The sequence below is a fragment of the Lycium ferocissimum genome, chromosome 12 (genome assembly GCF_029784015.1).
Source record: "Lycium ferocissimum isolate CSIRO_LF1 chromosome 12, AGI_CSIRO_Lferr_CH_V1, whole genome shotgun sequence".
In the NCBI taxonomy this organism is placed as follows: Eukaryota; Viridiplantae; Streptophyta; class Magnoliopsida; order Solanales; family Solanaceae; genus Lycium; species Lycium ferocissimum.
This window is the reverse complement of record NC_081353.1, coordinates 45597675-45614011: the sequence shown is the minus strand read 5'-3', so window position 1 is coordinate 45614011 and position 16337 is coordinate 45597675. Positions and strand designations below refer to the sequence as shown.

At 32.5% G+C, this 16337-nt stretch overlaps 1 long non-coding RNA gene across 4 annotated transcripts; it reads right to left on the bottom strand.

The window, feature by feature from the left end:
- Window positions 1-7471: 7471 nt before the first annotated feature.
- Window positions 7472-9441, bottom strand: LOC132040561 (uncharacterized). 4 transcript variants are annotated; one of them, XR_009410715.1, is made up of 3 exons: window positions 9245-9441; window positions 8998-9142; window positions 7472-8723 (listed from the first exon to the last, which is right to left on the bottom strand). It is a non-coding gene; the product is annotated as an uncharacterized LOC132040561 (long non-coding RNA). The 4 variants fall into 4 exon arrangements; XR_009410714.1 differs by having other exon boundaries at window positions 7472-8712; XR_009410712.1 differs by having other exon boundaries at window positions 7472-9142.
- Window positions 9442-16337: the final 6896 nt, after the last annotated feature.

The window sequence follows — 16337 nt, the reverse complement described above, 5'->3', positions numbered from 1 at the left end:
ATGCCTTTATATAGATAACATTGTTTGACCAATTAGTTTTAAACAATCTAAACTCAAAATAAAGAATTTGAGAAAATGGATACTATTTCTTGATTTTGTATCAATGATGAGCTGCTTATTCAACCTTTTGACTTTTTAATTAATAACAGAATTGGTTTTATGATATTTTTTTCTTTCGAATATTAGACTTAGTCAACTGCTCTGATCCTAAATTAATAACTTTGTCCTTTTAGTAATTGTATCAATTAACTTAAGCAAATTAAATTGTATCAACTTCACTCTTAATTACTAGCTTTATTTGTTGTAATGATAAAATAAATAAATAAATAAATAACAGTAAGACATTTTTAACTATACGGAATTCAAAGCTTACTGGCCTGACTAATCAGGAATGGCAAATGAACAGGTTAGGCTAAATTTTATCGGGTCAAAATGAGCTAACTTATAAAATGGATCATAGCTCAACTCAATTAGTTGGACTAAATGGGCTAAGCAATGTAGAGGTTTTCGCTAGTTGTCCTTCTTTTTATTTTTTTATTTCTCTTGCAATATATGGCTCTTTTAGACCATGTTTTGAATATTTTTTTTGTGCAAACTGAAAATCTTACAATAAAAAGGTAGATCACCGACTAAAATTTTGTAATTTGTTGCATATATTAGACGATATATAGTCTAATATTTTATCTATAAAATTGAGTAATATATGAGCAAACATTAAATCCCGGTCTAACATTGTCTAGAAGGATAATTTCTCAAAGGCTATTTGCACAACTTTCGGAAACAGGGACAAAGCTAAATGGTAGACTCCAAAGGGGAGGCATAAATTAGCCTAAACAATGAGTGATAACCTAACCCGTTTTTTATTTATTTTCTTATAATTTATTTAATAACCAAATAAAACAAATTTTTTTAATTATATTTGTATTATATATAATATTTCAAACAAAAAAATTATTATAATTTGATAAAGTTTCTTATGAATTAATTTGAGCTACATACTTGGTCCAAAGCAATCCAATTTCCGGAAGAGCTGAATTTGAAAGGATCAAGATGGACTGAGTTTAAAAAATATGTGTGTCATTAATTTGCCCAAACTTAAACAGGTTAAACGGACCACATTTTATAGGCTAATTTTATCACTTTATGACTACTCCAAATTCACATCGGATAGGCTTATTAAAGAGGTAAAGTGTTTTATGTCAAAAAGTTATTCTTCCTCGTAAGTTAAGTTTATAGATAGATAGATTTGAAACTTTCTATGCAGAAGAAACTACTAAAATTGCAATGTTCCCTTTATTCTTTATTAATACTGGACTTTTCAAAGGTTCAACTCCGACAAATCACCTTCATTCTTCCCTTTCCCACTGAGTTCTTCCATTGATTGTGGGTTGACTCAGATTAGCATCATATGCTCCCTTCATCTCAAAATATTTATTGCATTTTTTATTTACACGCCTATTAAAAAAGTATTTATAAGGATATCATTTTGACTATTTTATCCTCTTAACATATTTCATAATGTTCTATCTCAATAAATATTTATTCTATTAATAATGAAACATCTTAAATGTTGGTATGTGAACTCACAAAATCAACCCATTAATATAATTAATACAAGGGTAAAATGAGAAAAAAAAATTACTTAATTTTATCTTGGATAAATAAAACGACAAATATTTTGAGACAAATATATTTAATAAAGACGACAAATATTTTGAGACGGAGGGAGTATATTGCATGAATATTCTTTGCCAAACTAAATCAGGTATCATTTCAATTAAATATTCTCTGTGTTTCAATTTATGTGATATAGATTTTTTAAACTTGTAGTCTAAGTGTGGTTGCAAATCAGTTTATTAAAGATAAAAGGAAAAGTTCAAAGTTAAATTATTTTTAAATATATATTTTTTTTTAGACATACTAAAATGGAAAATATATCACATAAATTGACACAGAGGTTCCTAAATTACTAAAATAAGAAATGCATGTTTATGGCTTTCTTCCAGCGTATAGTTACTCGTAGCATATAAAATAGTTGCAAAAAATGACGAAGCAGAAGACTTTTTATCATTCGGTCAAGACTTCCAGAGATTGAAACTGACGTGCACTTCACCATTACACAGCTAAGGTTGGCCAATTGTTATCAAATTATATATATATATCTGATCGATTATCTTTTAAAATGAGATGGTCACCGAAAAAAAAAAAAAAAATCATGCTCCTGACCCACGAAAAAAAAATCAGCCCCGCACGTGAGGGATGCGTTAGAAAATATAATTAAGAAAATAAAAAGTGTGCTCTTTCTATCAACTTAGTTTTTAGATGAGATGGTTACAAACTTCAACAATCCTAAATTTCAACAATCCTAAGCTCATGAAGATTTTGTATTCTTGAATTCGGCTTCTTTTTACATTCGGTGTTCGATACCTATTTTGCGGTCCGACTAATCTGATTGGCGCAGAAAAGTCAACTTTGGAGATAAAAGCATTTTCTACCACATAAGGCGACTTTATTTAGGGCTCGAAACCTAGACACTTGGTAAAAGATGAAAGGATACTTACCACTCAATCACAATCTACCATTCAGTTTTTCCAGGTAGTAGGTAGGATTGTATTAATTTGCTATTTCCGCTCTATGGGTAACATAACTAAATTTTGGCATGTGATAAAGGTTCAATTTAAATGAGTATGTTCATCATTTGGAGTTTAAATTTATGATAACTTAGCTAGCTTGTTGTAATTTTCTGGATTGCTAAGTAAATTATGCTCCATGACTTCACAAATGTATATAATTAAGCAGAATAATTCAGGAAGTTAGCTTTATTAAGAGAAAAGAAATTAAACTGATTCTGAAGAGTTTATTTAATTGTTTTAGGCGATATATTGTGTTTAAGTTTTTAGTGCACAACTTGCCGTGAGTGGCACATTAACGAGAAGTGCCTATGGCTGCGGATTAAGTAACATCCAAAACTTCTATTCCTAATGCTAAATTACGTGCTTTAGTTCTAATTAAGACATTGATAAATCCCAACTTGGCTTCGTCAATTTCGGCACAAACCAACTAGAACCCATTTTTTTCTAGAAGACAAAATGCGTACCTAACATGATGAGACTAATACCCAATTGCAGTTTTTTTGGGGATGATTTCTAGTGGAAGTAAGCTTAATGAAAATATCAATTAGGTTATTTGATAAAGAAAATGAACCATGAGTCTAATTCTATTTCAAAATTTAGTGTTGAAGATCATACAAGGAGACTCATTTTAAATTTCAAACCGGTGTGGGACTCAACATCCCTCACAGACAATGCTGGATATCTAGAGCGCGAATAGTATAAAATGGCTGGCCAACATTGAATAAACCAAGAATTGGGATGAATCGAGCTCTGATATCATGATTAAAAAATAAAAATAAAAAAGAAGGAAAACTACACAAGCTGCCCATTTAAGGCAATCTATTTACCCGAAATTGCTCATCTGGTGACTAATTTTTACTTATCCACAAAGCACAAATTTATTACTCAAATATACACTCTGTTGTTGGATTTATTACCTAAATGCACAGTCACGGTAGTAGCAATTAATGCACATTGGCAAAACTATTTTAGTTCCTTTCTTCCCAACAATTAATACACTTGCCAAGTTTTCTCTTGTACTTTCTTCCTGACAATTATTTTCTTATTGCAAATATTATAAATGTTGATGTCCATAACTTTTACGTGCTATTCCATCATTAAGTGTAGTAATACTCACACCTCTACTATCCCCTCACTAATCTCCCACAAGCCCATAATCTTTCCTACCTTCTCAAGGGTCAATGCAATGTTTATGACACCCTTTCATGTTACTCAATATAACCCTAAATAGAGACATTGATAATGATGTTTTTTTGGTAACTAGTCTCGTATATTAATCACCAGTGCAAGAATTACAAAACCATAGCTTAGCAACATACTCTGCTAGCTATCCTACTACAACATACTAGCTAATAAACTCAAAGTTATACTAACTTATTGTAGCAGGTCTATTTTTCCGATTCGGATTTGTACTCAGGGGCGGATGTAGTAAAGACTCAGGGTGTTCACCCGAACACCCTGAACAAAAAATTACAGTGTATACTTAGGGTAAATTTTTTGTGTTTATGTACGTATATTGACTTTTGAACACCCTGAACAAATGCAAAAGTTGGTTCAGTTGTTTTTTCGAACACCCTGATTCAAAATCCTGGATCCGCCACTGTTTGTACTTATCTCATTTAAAAGGGAAAGTGTTCCGGGGAAGTACGGTTGTCAATCGTACCGGAAAAAAGAAAAAAATATACTTCTACGTGGATGGTACTCTAAATGGACATTATTTTTTAGAGTCGCCACCTAACTTATAGGTAAGTTAGAAAAACCAGTTCGAAAGAGTTCATTTAAAACAATTAACTTTTAAAAGAAACCAATCTGTACCAAAGTTTGGGTAAGGGTTCTGGTAATTCCCCAGGGAAGGTGTTAGGCACCCTAGTATTAAGGATCCGTAAAATACGGTTGACCTACGGGTTCTAATAGTATATGTTGTAGATATAAGTTGTTTATAATAAAAACTGCTTTTGTTTATATTTCTGCAAATCAAGATGTGTCATCTATGCAAAAATACTCACCTTTCAAGAAATGAAAATGGTAAAATTTGACCCAAAATTGAGCGTTTTGGGTTTCAAACTAGAACACCTAGGTTAAAACCCTAAGGTGTTAACCTAAGTAAAACACTACTTAAGCCCACCCAAGTTTAGAAAAAAGTTTTTTTGTTTTAAGTTTTGTAAAATCATTTTTTGGCATACTATTATTATCCATACTAGGTAATTTGCCCGCGCTTGTGTCATAAATAATCTCATGAAACTTATGAATCATTCTTTACTAATATCCTAATATTAAAAATAACGAAAAAGTAGATTCTTGTAAAAGGTAAGAATAATAAGCGCATTCTAACATATGTCAGAAGGTTTGACATTATAGCATATCTTAGAAACCTAAAATGAATGATTGGAAATCTTCTACTTTGATCAACTTTATCTTCTTCATTTTTTCTACAGAACGACATGTATAGTAAACAAATAATTCAAAGTAACACAACTGATAGTGCAATGACTACTTAAATTACAGCTATACAAATACTTGTTTAATGTAATTGATGACACTTTCATCCGTTAACTTGTTCAGCTCAAGTCACTAACGTGAAAAATTGTACTATGAAAGAAGCAAAGCATCAAGGATCAATTAAAAAAAGTTCAAAAAAAAAAAAAAAAAAACTCTTGAACCTCAACATTCAATGAATTGAGTTAGCTTCCCCCTAAACCACCGACCATCAAAAGAGATGTAAGCTTTCTGGATTGAAAGATCTTTAAAACTTGATAGCTTCCAAAAGAATTTCTATGTTGTCTTTCACTATCAATCTGAACATTATCACAACATTAAAACAAAAGAGATTAGGACTAATAAAAATGTATAGAAGTTTATAATTACAGAATTTTTTGTCAAAAATTGAAATGTACATATGTAATATTTGTAGAATATAACCAATTCTACAGATTAGTTGAATAATTGACCTCAACTATTTCGAGATTAAGACGTAATTAACTGACTGGATAAGAAACATTCGAGGACTCCAAACAAAGGGGGCTTATAATTACCATAATGCGAGTGGCATTTGATGACACATTTGTCCGTTAACTTATTCAGCTCAAGTCCTCTTTAAAAAGTTACTTTCAGAAGTTCCTCAGCTTATTTCCACTTATGCTTTTCACATTGAGAAACTATAAATTTAGATACTTGAGATATGAGAGGAATGAACCCTCTTCCTATCAAGTCTTTCAACAAACTGCTAACTTCTGATGGATTTTCATTGAATAGGACACTCATGAAGGCACTATATCATTTGTCACTTGATGAAAATATTTCTCTCAAGTAACATGTTATACCTCCAAATAGCAACTGCAGTTTTACCTTCCTTAGAGAATGCCCTAAGCATAGATCCATTAGTATTGCCTTGTATCTTAATCCTTTTTTCAGAAGCTTCCCTGAAAAACAATTCAACTACATGTGTTTTTCCTATATCAGAGAACTTTTGATACACTATCAAGCATCACAACCCTCGGGAGATGTCCTTTTCCAACGTGGAACTCGTCACTAATTCAATCATTTTTACATTTTGATATTTGCAAGAACCACCAAGGCACACATAAGCTTGATGTTGTCCGGGACAATCTCCAGCATTAGTAATTAGAGTACTGGCAGTCTACTGCTCTTCTAGCAGCAACAATTTCAAAGGGCCTCAAAACAGAACAAACTTTAATATAATACCCAAAAATCCAACAGAAACAAAGCTCAAAAGAGCCAATAGATATTCCCAAAAGTAAACGTTTTAAAGTAGAATCATGAAAAATCAAAGAGATATAACTGTATGTAAGCTGCTTCTTCACTGTACTCATTAGGTGAGGACTTGAATACATATATTTGACCAATGAATCTATTCAAATCCTATCACACTCAAGAAATCTGTGCAGTTAAACTAATAGACAGAACATGGAAACAATATTTGATAGAACTCATGAAAATTAAATTGATACTCCTACTGTGTAGTTCTGCAGTTTGGTTAAATTTAATGCTCTAACCATATTCTGTAGTTCCCTTTTCAATCTAAAATGAATAAAACAACTTGATTTTGCTACCTAATGAATAAAAGTAGATTGGAACATTTGATTAACAAAAGTCATACTAAATGAGTTAGTATATTCTACCCGATGCAACTCAGTATAAATGAGAACAAAAGGAAAAAGAAATGAGTGATGAGAACAAAATCATGAACATAACAAAGTCAAAAGAGATAAATAATTAAATAAGATGGTCTATTATTTGATGATTGTGAGATGTTTTGAGAAACTGATTGAATAATGTATTTAGTTACGTTTCTGTTAATGCTTTTATACTGCTTCTGAAGATCGTAAGAAGCCAATGACTTATCCCACTTTAAGTATTTGATATATTGACATTGAAACCTCTTTATATTCTTTTCCACCCCATCCCCTTACCCTCCCCTTGCCACTTAATCTCCCTTCTTTTTCCTTGTCACTTTGTCTCACTTCTTTTACTTTCTTCATCTAATATTTACATTATTCACTATTTCAATTTTTGCCTGGAGGAGAGGAGAAGAGGGAGACAATTTGAGTCCCTAAAACTTAGGATAGCTAAACCCGCTCGCTGAAAAATACAAATTTACAATAAGAAGCACTCTGATTAAGAATCTAAACCCTACAAAAGCTGAACAAAGTAACATATGTAGAAGTGTTTTTTTTATTTATTATTATTTCTGATTAAAAGCATATCCTTAGTCTCAGGTGGTAGTTGATGTAACTCCAGTATGTATATGTGGCATGTGTATTTTATTTCTGAAAAAGAGATGTGCGAGAAAGAAGAAGAAGAAGAGAGGGAGACATTACCAACAAAGTTTTTTGGTAATGTAATCTTTGGCAGCTACTTGTTCCCAACAACTATTACACCTTTCATTGAAGGCCTATAATAGAAAAAAATTTAAAATAACAAACTCTAGCGAAGTTAGAGCATTCAAAGGCCATGAATTGCTAGGAAACTTAGTACCAAAGGCATCAACTTTCACCGATATTCTTAACTGATGTGTTATAAAGCAGTCACAAAGCCATTTAGGCCTATAAATACCATAAATAAATTTTCCAGCTCTATAAACCTTTAAATGCCATAAATAGTAATCACAAAAAGCCATTGAGGCCTATAAATACCATAAGCAAATTCCAACACAAACAATAATATCCTACATCCAAATCAATAAAACAAAAAAGAATAGTGGTATACAATAAGATCAGAACCCGATGTCATCTAAAATTAACAACAAAAAAATGATAAAGAAAACGAAACCTTGATGACTATGTGAAATTTGACATTATCATAATACCATATCGAAGCAAGCTCCATGAACTCACGGAAAGTTTTTGGTACATACTTGTGATGCATCTACTCTCAAAGTTCGTATTTTTTTCCTCATTACAAACAGGTTTTCCACAACAAAATAAGTCACTAACAACCTGAAAATCAAGAGTTTCAATCAATTGAGCCAAAAGGTAATACAAAAGCATGTGCATCATGTGCCAACAGAAAGGAAAACATGAATCATATTTGAGCTATAAAATCTGCAGCAAAGAGAAGCCAACATTAAGTACAATTTGAAGGAAAAAGTACTAAGGGAATTTTATGACTATGCCTAAATAATGATATACTACCACCAACCACCCACAATGGGAGATGAGCCCAATTTTAGAAAGAAAAACTTACATGAACACTATTTGACTTGCTCTTTATCTGTTATCTTAGCGTATTTCAACTGGTAGCAGATAAGTAAATCATCTTTTCTTTTGAATTGTCCTGTGGCAACAGATATGAGGTATATGTTTCTTTCAATTCCGCGACTAAGCTGGAAAAATCTCAGGGCATCAGGGATGCAGTGGAATGTTGAAGCATCTTATAATGCATCTACTTTTAGGGTAGGAATTTCAAGTTTTCCCTCGGTATTCAAGTTTTCCCTCGGTACTAACCCTGAATACACAATAATAAAAACAAAGAAGTAGAAGAATACAGTACCTCAAGTGTAAACCATTAGAAGTTTCAAGAGTGATCTCTGTAGGCCCTGATTCTGCACTCCTCCACTTCTCTGCTACAAAGCTATAAATAATCAGAAGACAATAGGGAATAAAAAATTATTCAATGGATAACAATAAGTGAAGTGTTTCAACAAAATAACTAAATTTAGAAATAGCAGTTGAAGAAGAGGCCCTTTTCCCCTTCATTTATTCATTTGTTATTCGAAAAATCGCTTAATCGCGTCTCTTCCCCTTATGTGTTCCATACATTGCTACTTCTTCTTTCACTTCAATAAAAACAATAAAATAACCAACACCTACAACCAGGAAATAATCAACTGCAAAGTAAAGCAAACCTTAGAAGCAAAACTTTACAGAGCAAGTCCATGATTCTTGGGAAAAAAGAAACATATACAAGTCTCAACTTTGATTCTCCGCATATGCCTTTTGGGTTCTTCTTCACACTTTAGCACCTTATAATGAAAACTTTATAATGCAACCCTAAATCAAGCAGGAATTCTAGAGTAAAGAATACATAGGTACATGAAACATTAACAAAAATGTAAGGGAAACCAAAAAAAAAAAAAGAAAGATGGAGTTTACCTTGGGTGGCGTAGAGTAATTGTGTCCCCTAATCGTCTTTGGGGATGAGTCGTTAGTGAAAAAGGGTGATAGAAGGAGAGAAGTTAAAGAAGAGGCATTTCTGAAAGTATGGGAAGATGAAAAGAACACAACTGTTACCCAAATTCCAGTGAATCAAATATGCGAACATAATCGGGACAATGGGGCCAGAAAAGGCTTTTTTCCATTGTTTTTTTTGTGGGGTTTTATTTTAATAGAAAGTTGGGGGAAAAAGCCAAAAATATGAGAAAATGGATAAATAGGTTTTCTGATCAATGAGGCATGTCACGTCAGCGGGCCTTAGGCCTGCTTTTGTATATATATAGATATAGATTTTAACCATATTTTTTTTATGAAAATATTAATGTGTGGATGTCTATTAATCCTCTACATATAACTCCCACTACTTCATGTTCATAACTCTTGTAGAAGTAGCCCCCATTACTTTATGACCACTACTCCCACACTTTATTTCTATAACCTCCAAATAGTTATTACCCATGTTTATGACATACCCTTTGATGTTCTCAATGTATTCCTATATATAGTTGGGTTGTATGTAATAGTTGGTGACTTGAAAACATTTTTGGATGAATAAGAAATCTCTCCTCTCTTGTCTCTCTATTTCTATTGTTTACATCCTCTACTATTATTACTTTTTTAGCTTAATTTTACAACACGTTATCAGTACGACTCTAATCTTCTTCAAGTTAAGTTTCAATTTATTCTATCGGCCAGGTATAATTCAATCCTCTTTATTTTTATGCTGGTACCTTATTTACATCACTATATGCTCTAGATCTTACTGTCAAAACATTCCCCTCATATTAATTTCTGGAAGAGAAAAACATATTTGTTGGTATTAGATCTGTTACTGGTCCACCGTGACCAAAATTTGCTGGTTTATGACTATATATTGCATGAATCTTTAATTGGCTTGTTATGCACGTCAATTCTTTAAAGTTCTTGTTCTGGTTTAAGTATTCTTTTGCCTCTGTTAATGTAATCTGATTTATTTACATTTACTTTTTGGATAAACTTTAGTGTTATATTATTATCAGTTGATAATTTCTAACCAATTGATCATCTCAAAGTTGTGTTAAAATTTCTCTTCGGAACAAGTAGCCATGATCAAGAGTTAATTTTCGATGTGCGGTGAGAAGTCTCTTATTTTCCTACTATTTTTTATGCGAGGTATGTATCTATGATCTAGTTCTAAAATTATCAGATTTAGTTGTTTACTCTTTTGGATTCTGATTGCTATGACACATGCTTAGCTATTCCAATGAATAAAATTGTGAAAATTGTGTTGTTCATCTTCACATAAAACTTTTAAGTGGTAATGATGTGTCTAATGTTGTTTTGCCTTATTAGTGTTTACAATTATTTAAGCTTGGAAATCAAAATAAAATGTGATTGTAGACACAGGAGACTATTTTTAAGTGCAATCGTTACCATTAGTTGTGTTGTATAAAGAAAAATAAAATTATACATTAAATAGGCACTGCTAACTCTTTGTCTTAATTTTTACTTTGTGAATTGCTATGGACCACAGAAATTTTCTTCATCTGATTCAATATTTAATTTAAGATCAAATCTGGATTCTATGCAATGTTCCCTCTAAATAGGCCTATATCCAAAATATTTTCTTTGTCTTTTTATAAGGCTTGACAATTGAATGTTTATTTGCTTTAACTATTTGTTGTGTTAAGATGCAGAAACATTTTTGGTTAAGGTAACATTTTTAACAGCTCAAGGGTAAGTTCTATTGCACATTGGTTCAGCGTAAGACTGTTGATTCAGGTCCCATCGCACTATGAGGGTAAGACATTGGTTTGAGTCCCAGTACAATATAAAAGATTTTGGGTCGAAGTCCCATTGATTTATGGCAAATACGCCTTTATATGGATAAGATGTTGGGTTTGAGTCCCGATGCATTATATTGATGAGTAAGGCAAACTAATGTGCATTTGATGTAAAATCGTGAAGCCCGTCCCACTTGATATGCTCCATTCCGTGAGAGTAATGTGGTAGCGGTGCATAATAAGTCTAAATGAAAACAAGTGGTAAAACGAATGAACATGGGTGGCAAAGGACAAATAATGTTAATCATCATTGTGGTAATTATAAAAGAAAGAATACTATGTGTTCTCCAAATGGTCCTTCAAAAGGTGAAGGTAATATTTGTCATCAATATGGTATAAAAGGTCATTGCCCATGTGGTTGTTGTCCGATCTAATTTGATAAAAATTTAAATCCTCCATCAAAAGAAAGGAATACAATTTCAAAGTGATGTTGAGGTTGGTCTATGATATGATAAGGACAATGGGCTTATGATTAAAATTTATGAAGCATATATATATGATTATATTATAGTCTATGCCTTGAAGAGAACGTGACTTGTGATAAGCACCATGAATGTTCGCCCATTTTCTTAAAGAAAAAATGCGTAAGATTATGGATAAGGACGTGGTCATGTATAGTTGAATAAATACCACAGCTCACCTCTACGGGAGGTTGGGGAGAAATGAATAAAATTTTATTTGGCATAAATGGCCATTGGTCATGTATGCTTAATACATCACAAATATTGTGGTATGTCTTATCATGAATTACCAAAGGGTAAAAGTAAGAAATAAGTCTTGCTTATAAAGGTTTTGGCCATGGCCATAATGACAATAATTTTCTCTCTAAAAGGAGATGTTCACCATATGGATGGTGTTATGAAATGTTTGGTAGTACAAAATATTGGTGTTGTAGTAAGTCTCAAAAGAAAGTTTTAAAGTTTCAAAGACATTGGCCAAATATGGATTATATTGAGAGTATAAATTATGAAAAGTTTTAATATCTTCATATTACTACAATTATAGCGCGTAAACAAAATATATGTGAAATATTACCCGTTTTTTCTCCGAATTTGTACCACATAAGTACAAGCATGATGGAATCACATGCTGCGGAGGTTGGCATGACCGGTTGGCCATCCCGATTCAAATATGATGCAAAAATAATTGAGAATTCACGTGGTTATATATTGAAGACATATAAAATTCTTCACGATCTCTTTTGCTGCTTGTTCTCATGCAAAATTAATTATTGTACCAGCTAAAGTTGGGATTGTATCCCCTAGTTTTTGGAACATATAAAAGGTGAATATATATATATATATATATATATATGGGCCCAGTCACCTGCCATGTGGACCGGTTTACTATTATATGGTTTTAAAAGATGCATCTATGTTATGGTCACATGTGCTTTGGTATCAACTTGCAATTTGGTTTTTGCAAGGTTGTTTGCTCAAAATTAAGAGCACGATCCCAAATTATGAAATGATGTTGATAATGCTGGTTTATATCCAAGTTGGTTTATCAGAAATTGTATGCCTCCAATTATAGCTAAACAATTGGTTATGAGAACAAACTCCCAAAATGAAATTTGGGATGAGATATGTTATATGTAGCAGCAGTTGTACGCATCAAACCAACAAGTTATAATAAGTTCCCCTATCATAATTGGTTCAGGGTCAGGAACCAAATAATTCCCATCTAAAAATTTGAATGTGCGGTATATGATTTAATTGCTCCACCACAACGCATAAAGATGGGTCCCCAAATAATGTTGGGAAGTAAATGTTAGGTTTCCTAACATTAGGGGGAGGGATGATAAGTGGCTGGAAAATAAGGTATATTTAATGAATTATCACTGGTATAATCCTCGTTGAAATGATAATTCAAGTTAACTGTCAGACGCATTTACTGACACAAAAAGTGTATATTATATTCCAGGTGCAAATGCTCCAATTTCAATTAAAGTCCTTGAAGAACAAAGTCTATGGCGATAGACTGATCGGTTTCAAAGATAAAACTCCTTGAAGAGGAGAGGATCAAATGATAAAGATGGACATACTAATGAGGCAAGTGCTCTAAAATAGCATCACGACATAATATTTCTTACAACCTTTGGATAGGTTCAGGTACTATAAAATGGTAAAAAAATAAAGAGATCTCGATAAGTTATGTCATATTGGAACCGATACCAAATGACCGTCGATGGTATCTTTTGATATAATGTAGCGCTCAATATTATAAACGGTGACGAAGATCTTGAATTTAAATCTGTCAAATAGTGGACAAATAAATGATTGGCCAAATAAATACGTAATTCAAGTATATTTTGTTTCACTTGGAAAAGTGATATTTTGGATCTATAGTCCAAGGACTTCAAGATATAATGTCAGTGGGGTACAAATAAATTATTGTACGAAAAGTAAAATGAAAAATAAAGTCATAAGATATAAAGTACGCCTTGTGCCTTGTGGCATAAAGGTTTTTCGCGAAAAACCTGGCATTACTTTATGGAGATAAGTTCTCCTGTGGTGGATGCAATGAGGTTTCTTATCAGTCTGGCAATACATGAAAAATTTGAATGCGTATAATAAATTGTTGTCATGTCTAGCTAGACAATGAAGTTTATATGAAAATCCTTGAAGGATTTAAAAGGTTTTAAAGCGATTTCACTGAGTACCCCAATGGCCATGACATCTCTTAACATTAAGAAAGATCAATTTCGATCTCATGAAAATGGTCAGAAAGTACCATGTATTTGTGTAAATGGTGCACTTATATTTCTTGCTCTTATAATTCATGAGATAATATTTTTATTAATGTGCTGACAAGGTATAATTGTACTTCTACATGGTGATACTCGAGTAAAATCAAATATTGGTATAGATTTATTATTTCGAACCATATTGTCAAGGGTTTGTTGGTTATGCAAATGCAGGAAAATTATATGCTCTATGTAACGTTCGATGGCAGGCAAGTTATTTATTTACATATAGGTGTTGCCATATTATATTGTTCTGCTAAAAGTCAATTATTTGCTATTTACACAAATCGTGCAAAGATAACAATGATCGTAAAGTAAGCAAATGACATATTGATATCGGGATGAGCTCAAGGATGTAACATCTTTATGGATGTGAGTTGGTCACAAAGACATGACCAATATCAACATTTGGAAAGCTGGTACATAAGATCATTGGAAGGAGTCATCTACAAGAATTGATATGTTGAAGGTGGAATAGAATAAAACACATCTCACCGAAAGTTATTTTCACACAGGATGTTCAAAGGAATGATGAAAAGATATTCAAGAAATTCAAGTGACAATTTAGCAGATTTGTTAACGACAACATGGTGAACCTCAACATTTGAGAAGTTGATGTACAAGATTTGAATGTGTTGTCTTCAAAATATCAAATGATGTTAATATCAGGGGGAGTAAAATGCGCGCTGCACTCTTTTTTCCTTAGTCGAGGTTTTGTCCCACTGGATTTTCTTGACAAGGTTTTTAACGAGGCAGCTGATAAGCGTATTGCAAGATATGTGTACTCTTTTTCCTTCACTACGATTTTTCCCACTGGATTTTTCCTAATAAGGTTTTAACGAGGCATATTATCTAACAATAGACATCCAAGGGGGAGTGTTATGAAAATATTAATGTGTGGATGTCTATTAATCCTCTACATATAACTCTCACTACTTCATGTTCATAACTCTTGTAGAAGTAACCCTCATTACTTTATGACACTACTCCCACACTTTATTTCTGTAACCCCCAAATAGTTATTGCCCATGTTTATGACACACCCTTTGGTGTTCTCAATGTGTTCCTATATATAGTTGGGTTGTATGTAATAGTTGGTGATTTGAACGCATTTTTGAATGATAAGAAATCTCTCCCCTCTTGTCTCTCTATTTCTATTGTTTACATCCTTTACTATTGTTACTCTTTTAGCTTAATTTTACAACAATTTTATATTTTTTAGTCTTTTTAGTCCAATATCAGTCCTAGGTCATTTTAAGTCCATTTGTCCAAATTGTCCATAGGTACGGTCTCAATTTGTCTCAATGTCCATAAATTGCCAAGTCCTTTTTGTCCAAAAAATTATATTTTTAAGTTTGAGAAAAAGTCCATTTTTTGCCCACACTCAAAAATCAATTTTACACGCCAATTATTATCAAAAATCAGTTTTGTTACTAAGAAATGATTTTTAGCAACTCTAAATTTGTGACAATTATTAAAGGATTCTAATAAGCATATAGTAACAAATAAACAATGTAAAGTAGGGAGTTGGGCCTACCAAGCCCAACAGAAAAAATAAAACAATGCAATTGACTTATTCCGCTCCAATGTTTTTTTGCTCCAATGCTAGGCTCGTCCATGATTGAAGTCGACTTGATCTAGGAAAATTAGTGGGCCTCGTTGAGGCCACCAACAAGTTTGGGTGGACAAGGATGCAAATGAGTGTACATGATATTAGTACATGTTCATAAAATAGACTAAGTAAAAAATTAAAGGGCTATGATAATTATTACAATGCCAAAAATGAATTATAACTTTATCGGGCCAGGCCCATATATAATCAACAGATAACAAAATAGGCTCAAAACAGTAACATTAGTTGTCTAAGTGTAGGAACGAGTGACAGGCCCAGTCCCAGGCCCAGGCCCAAAACCATTCTTCTTCTCAATTTTTTTTAAGTGTCAAAGCTGTGGTACACACAATATACCACTAATATACTACTTGGTTTTCTTCTTAAATTTCTAAGTGTCAAGACTCTAGTATACATGATATACTACCAGTATACTACTAAAATATGAAGAGCAAAACCCTTTAAAGGGCATACCCTCCATATACACTTGATATACACTACACATTCAGTTAACCTTGACTTTAAACACCATATTCAGCTCATGTACAGGCCATAAATTCCCCAAAAATCCACAGAATTTCAAATTCAAGTTTTTGGCTACTGATCAAAGCTTAAACAATCAAGCACATATGCAAGGCTAGTTATCACAAAAACAAAAATGCCACAGAGTAATTCATCAAACACAAGGTGAAGAAAACACACAGCTTTAGGCAATGCAAGGATAACTAAGGCAAGGTACAACAAGTGTTTGAGACTCAGAAGATGGCAATGGCACAATTAGGAAGAGCATGACAGGTTTAACATGAATGTAGGATCAAACAGAATCTAACTAGGGTGTAATGGATAGTCAAGACA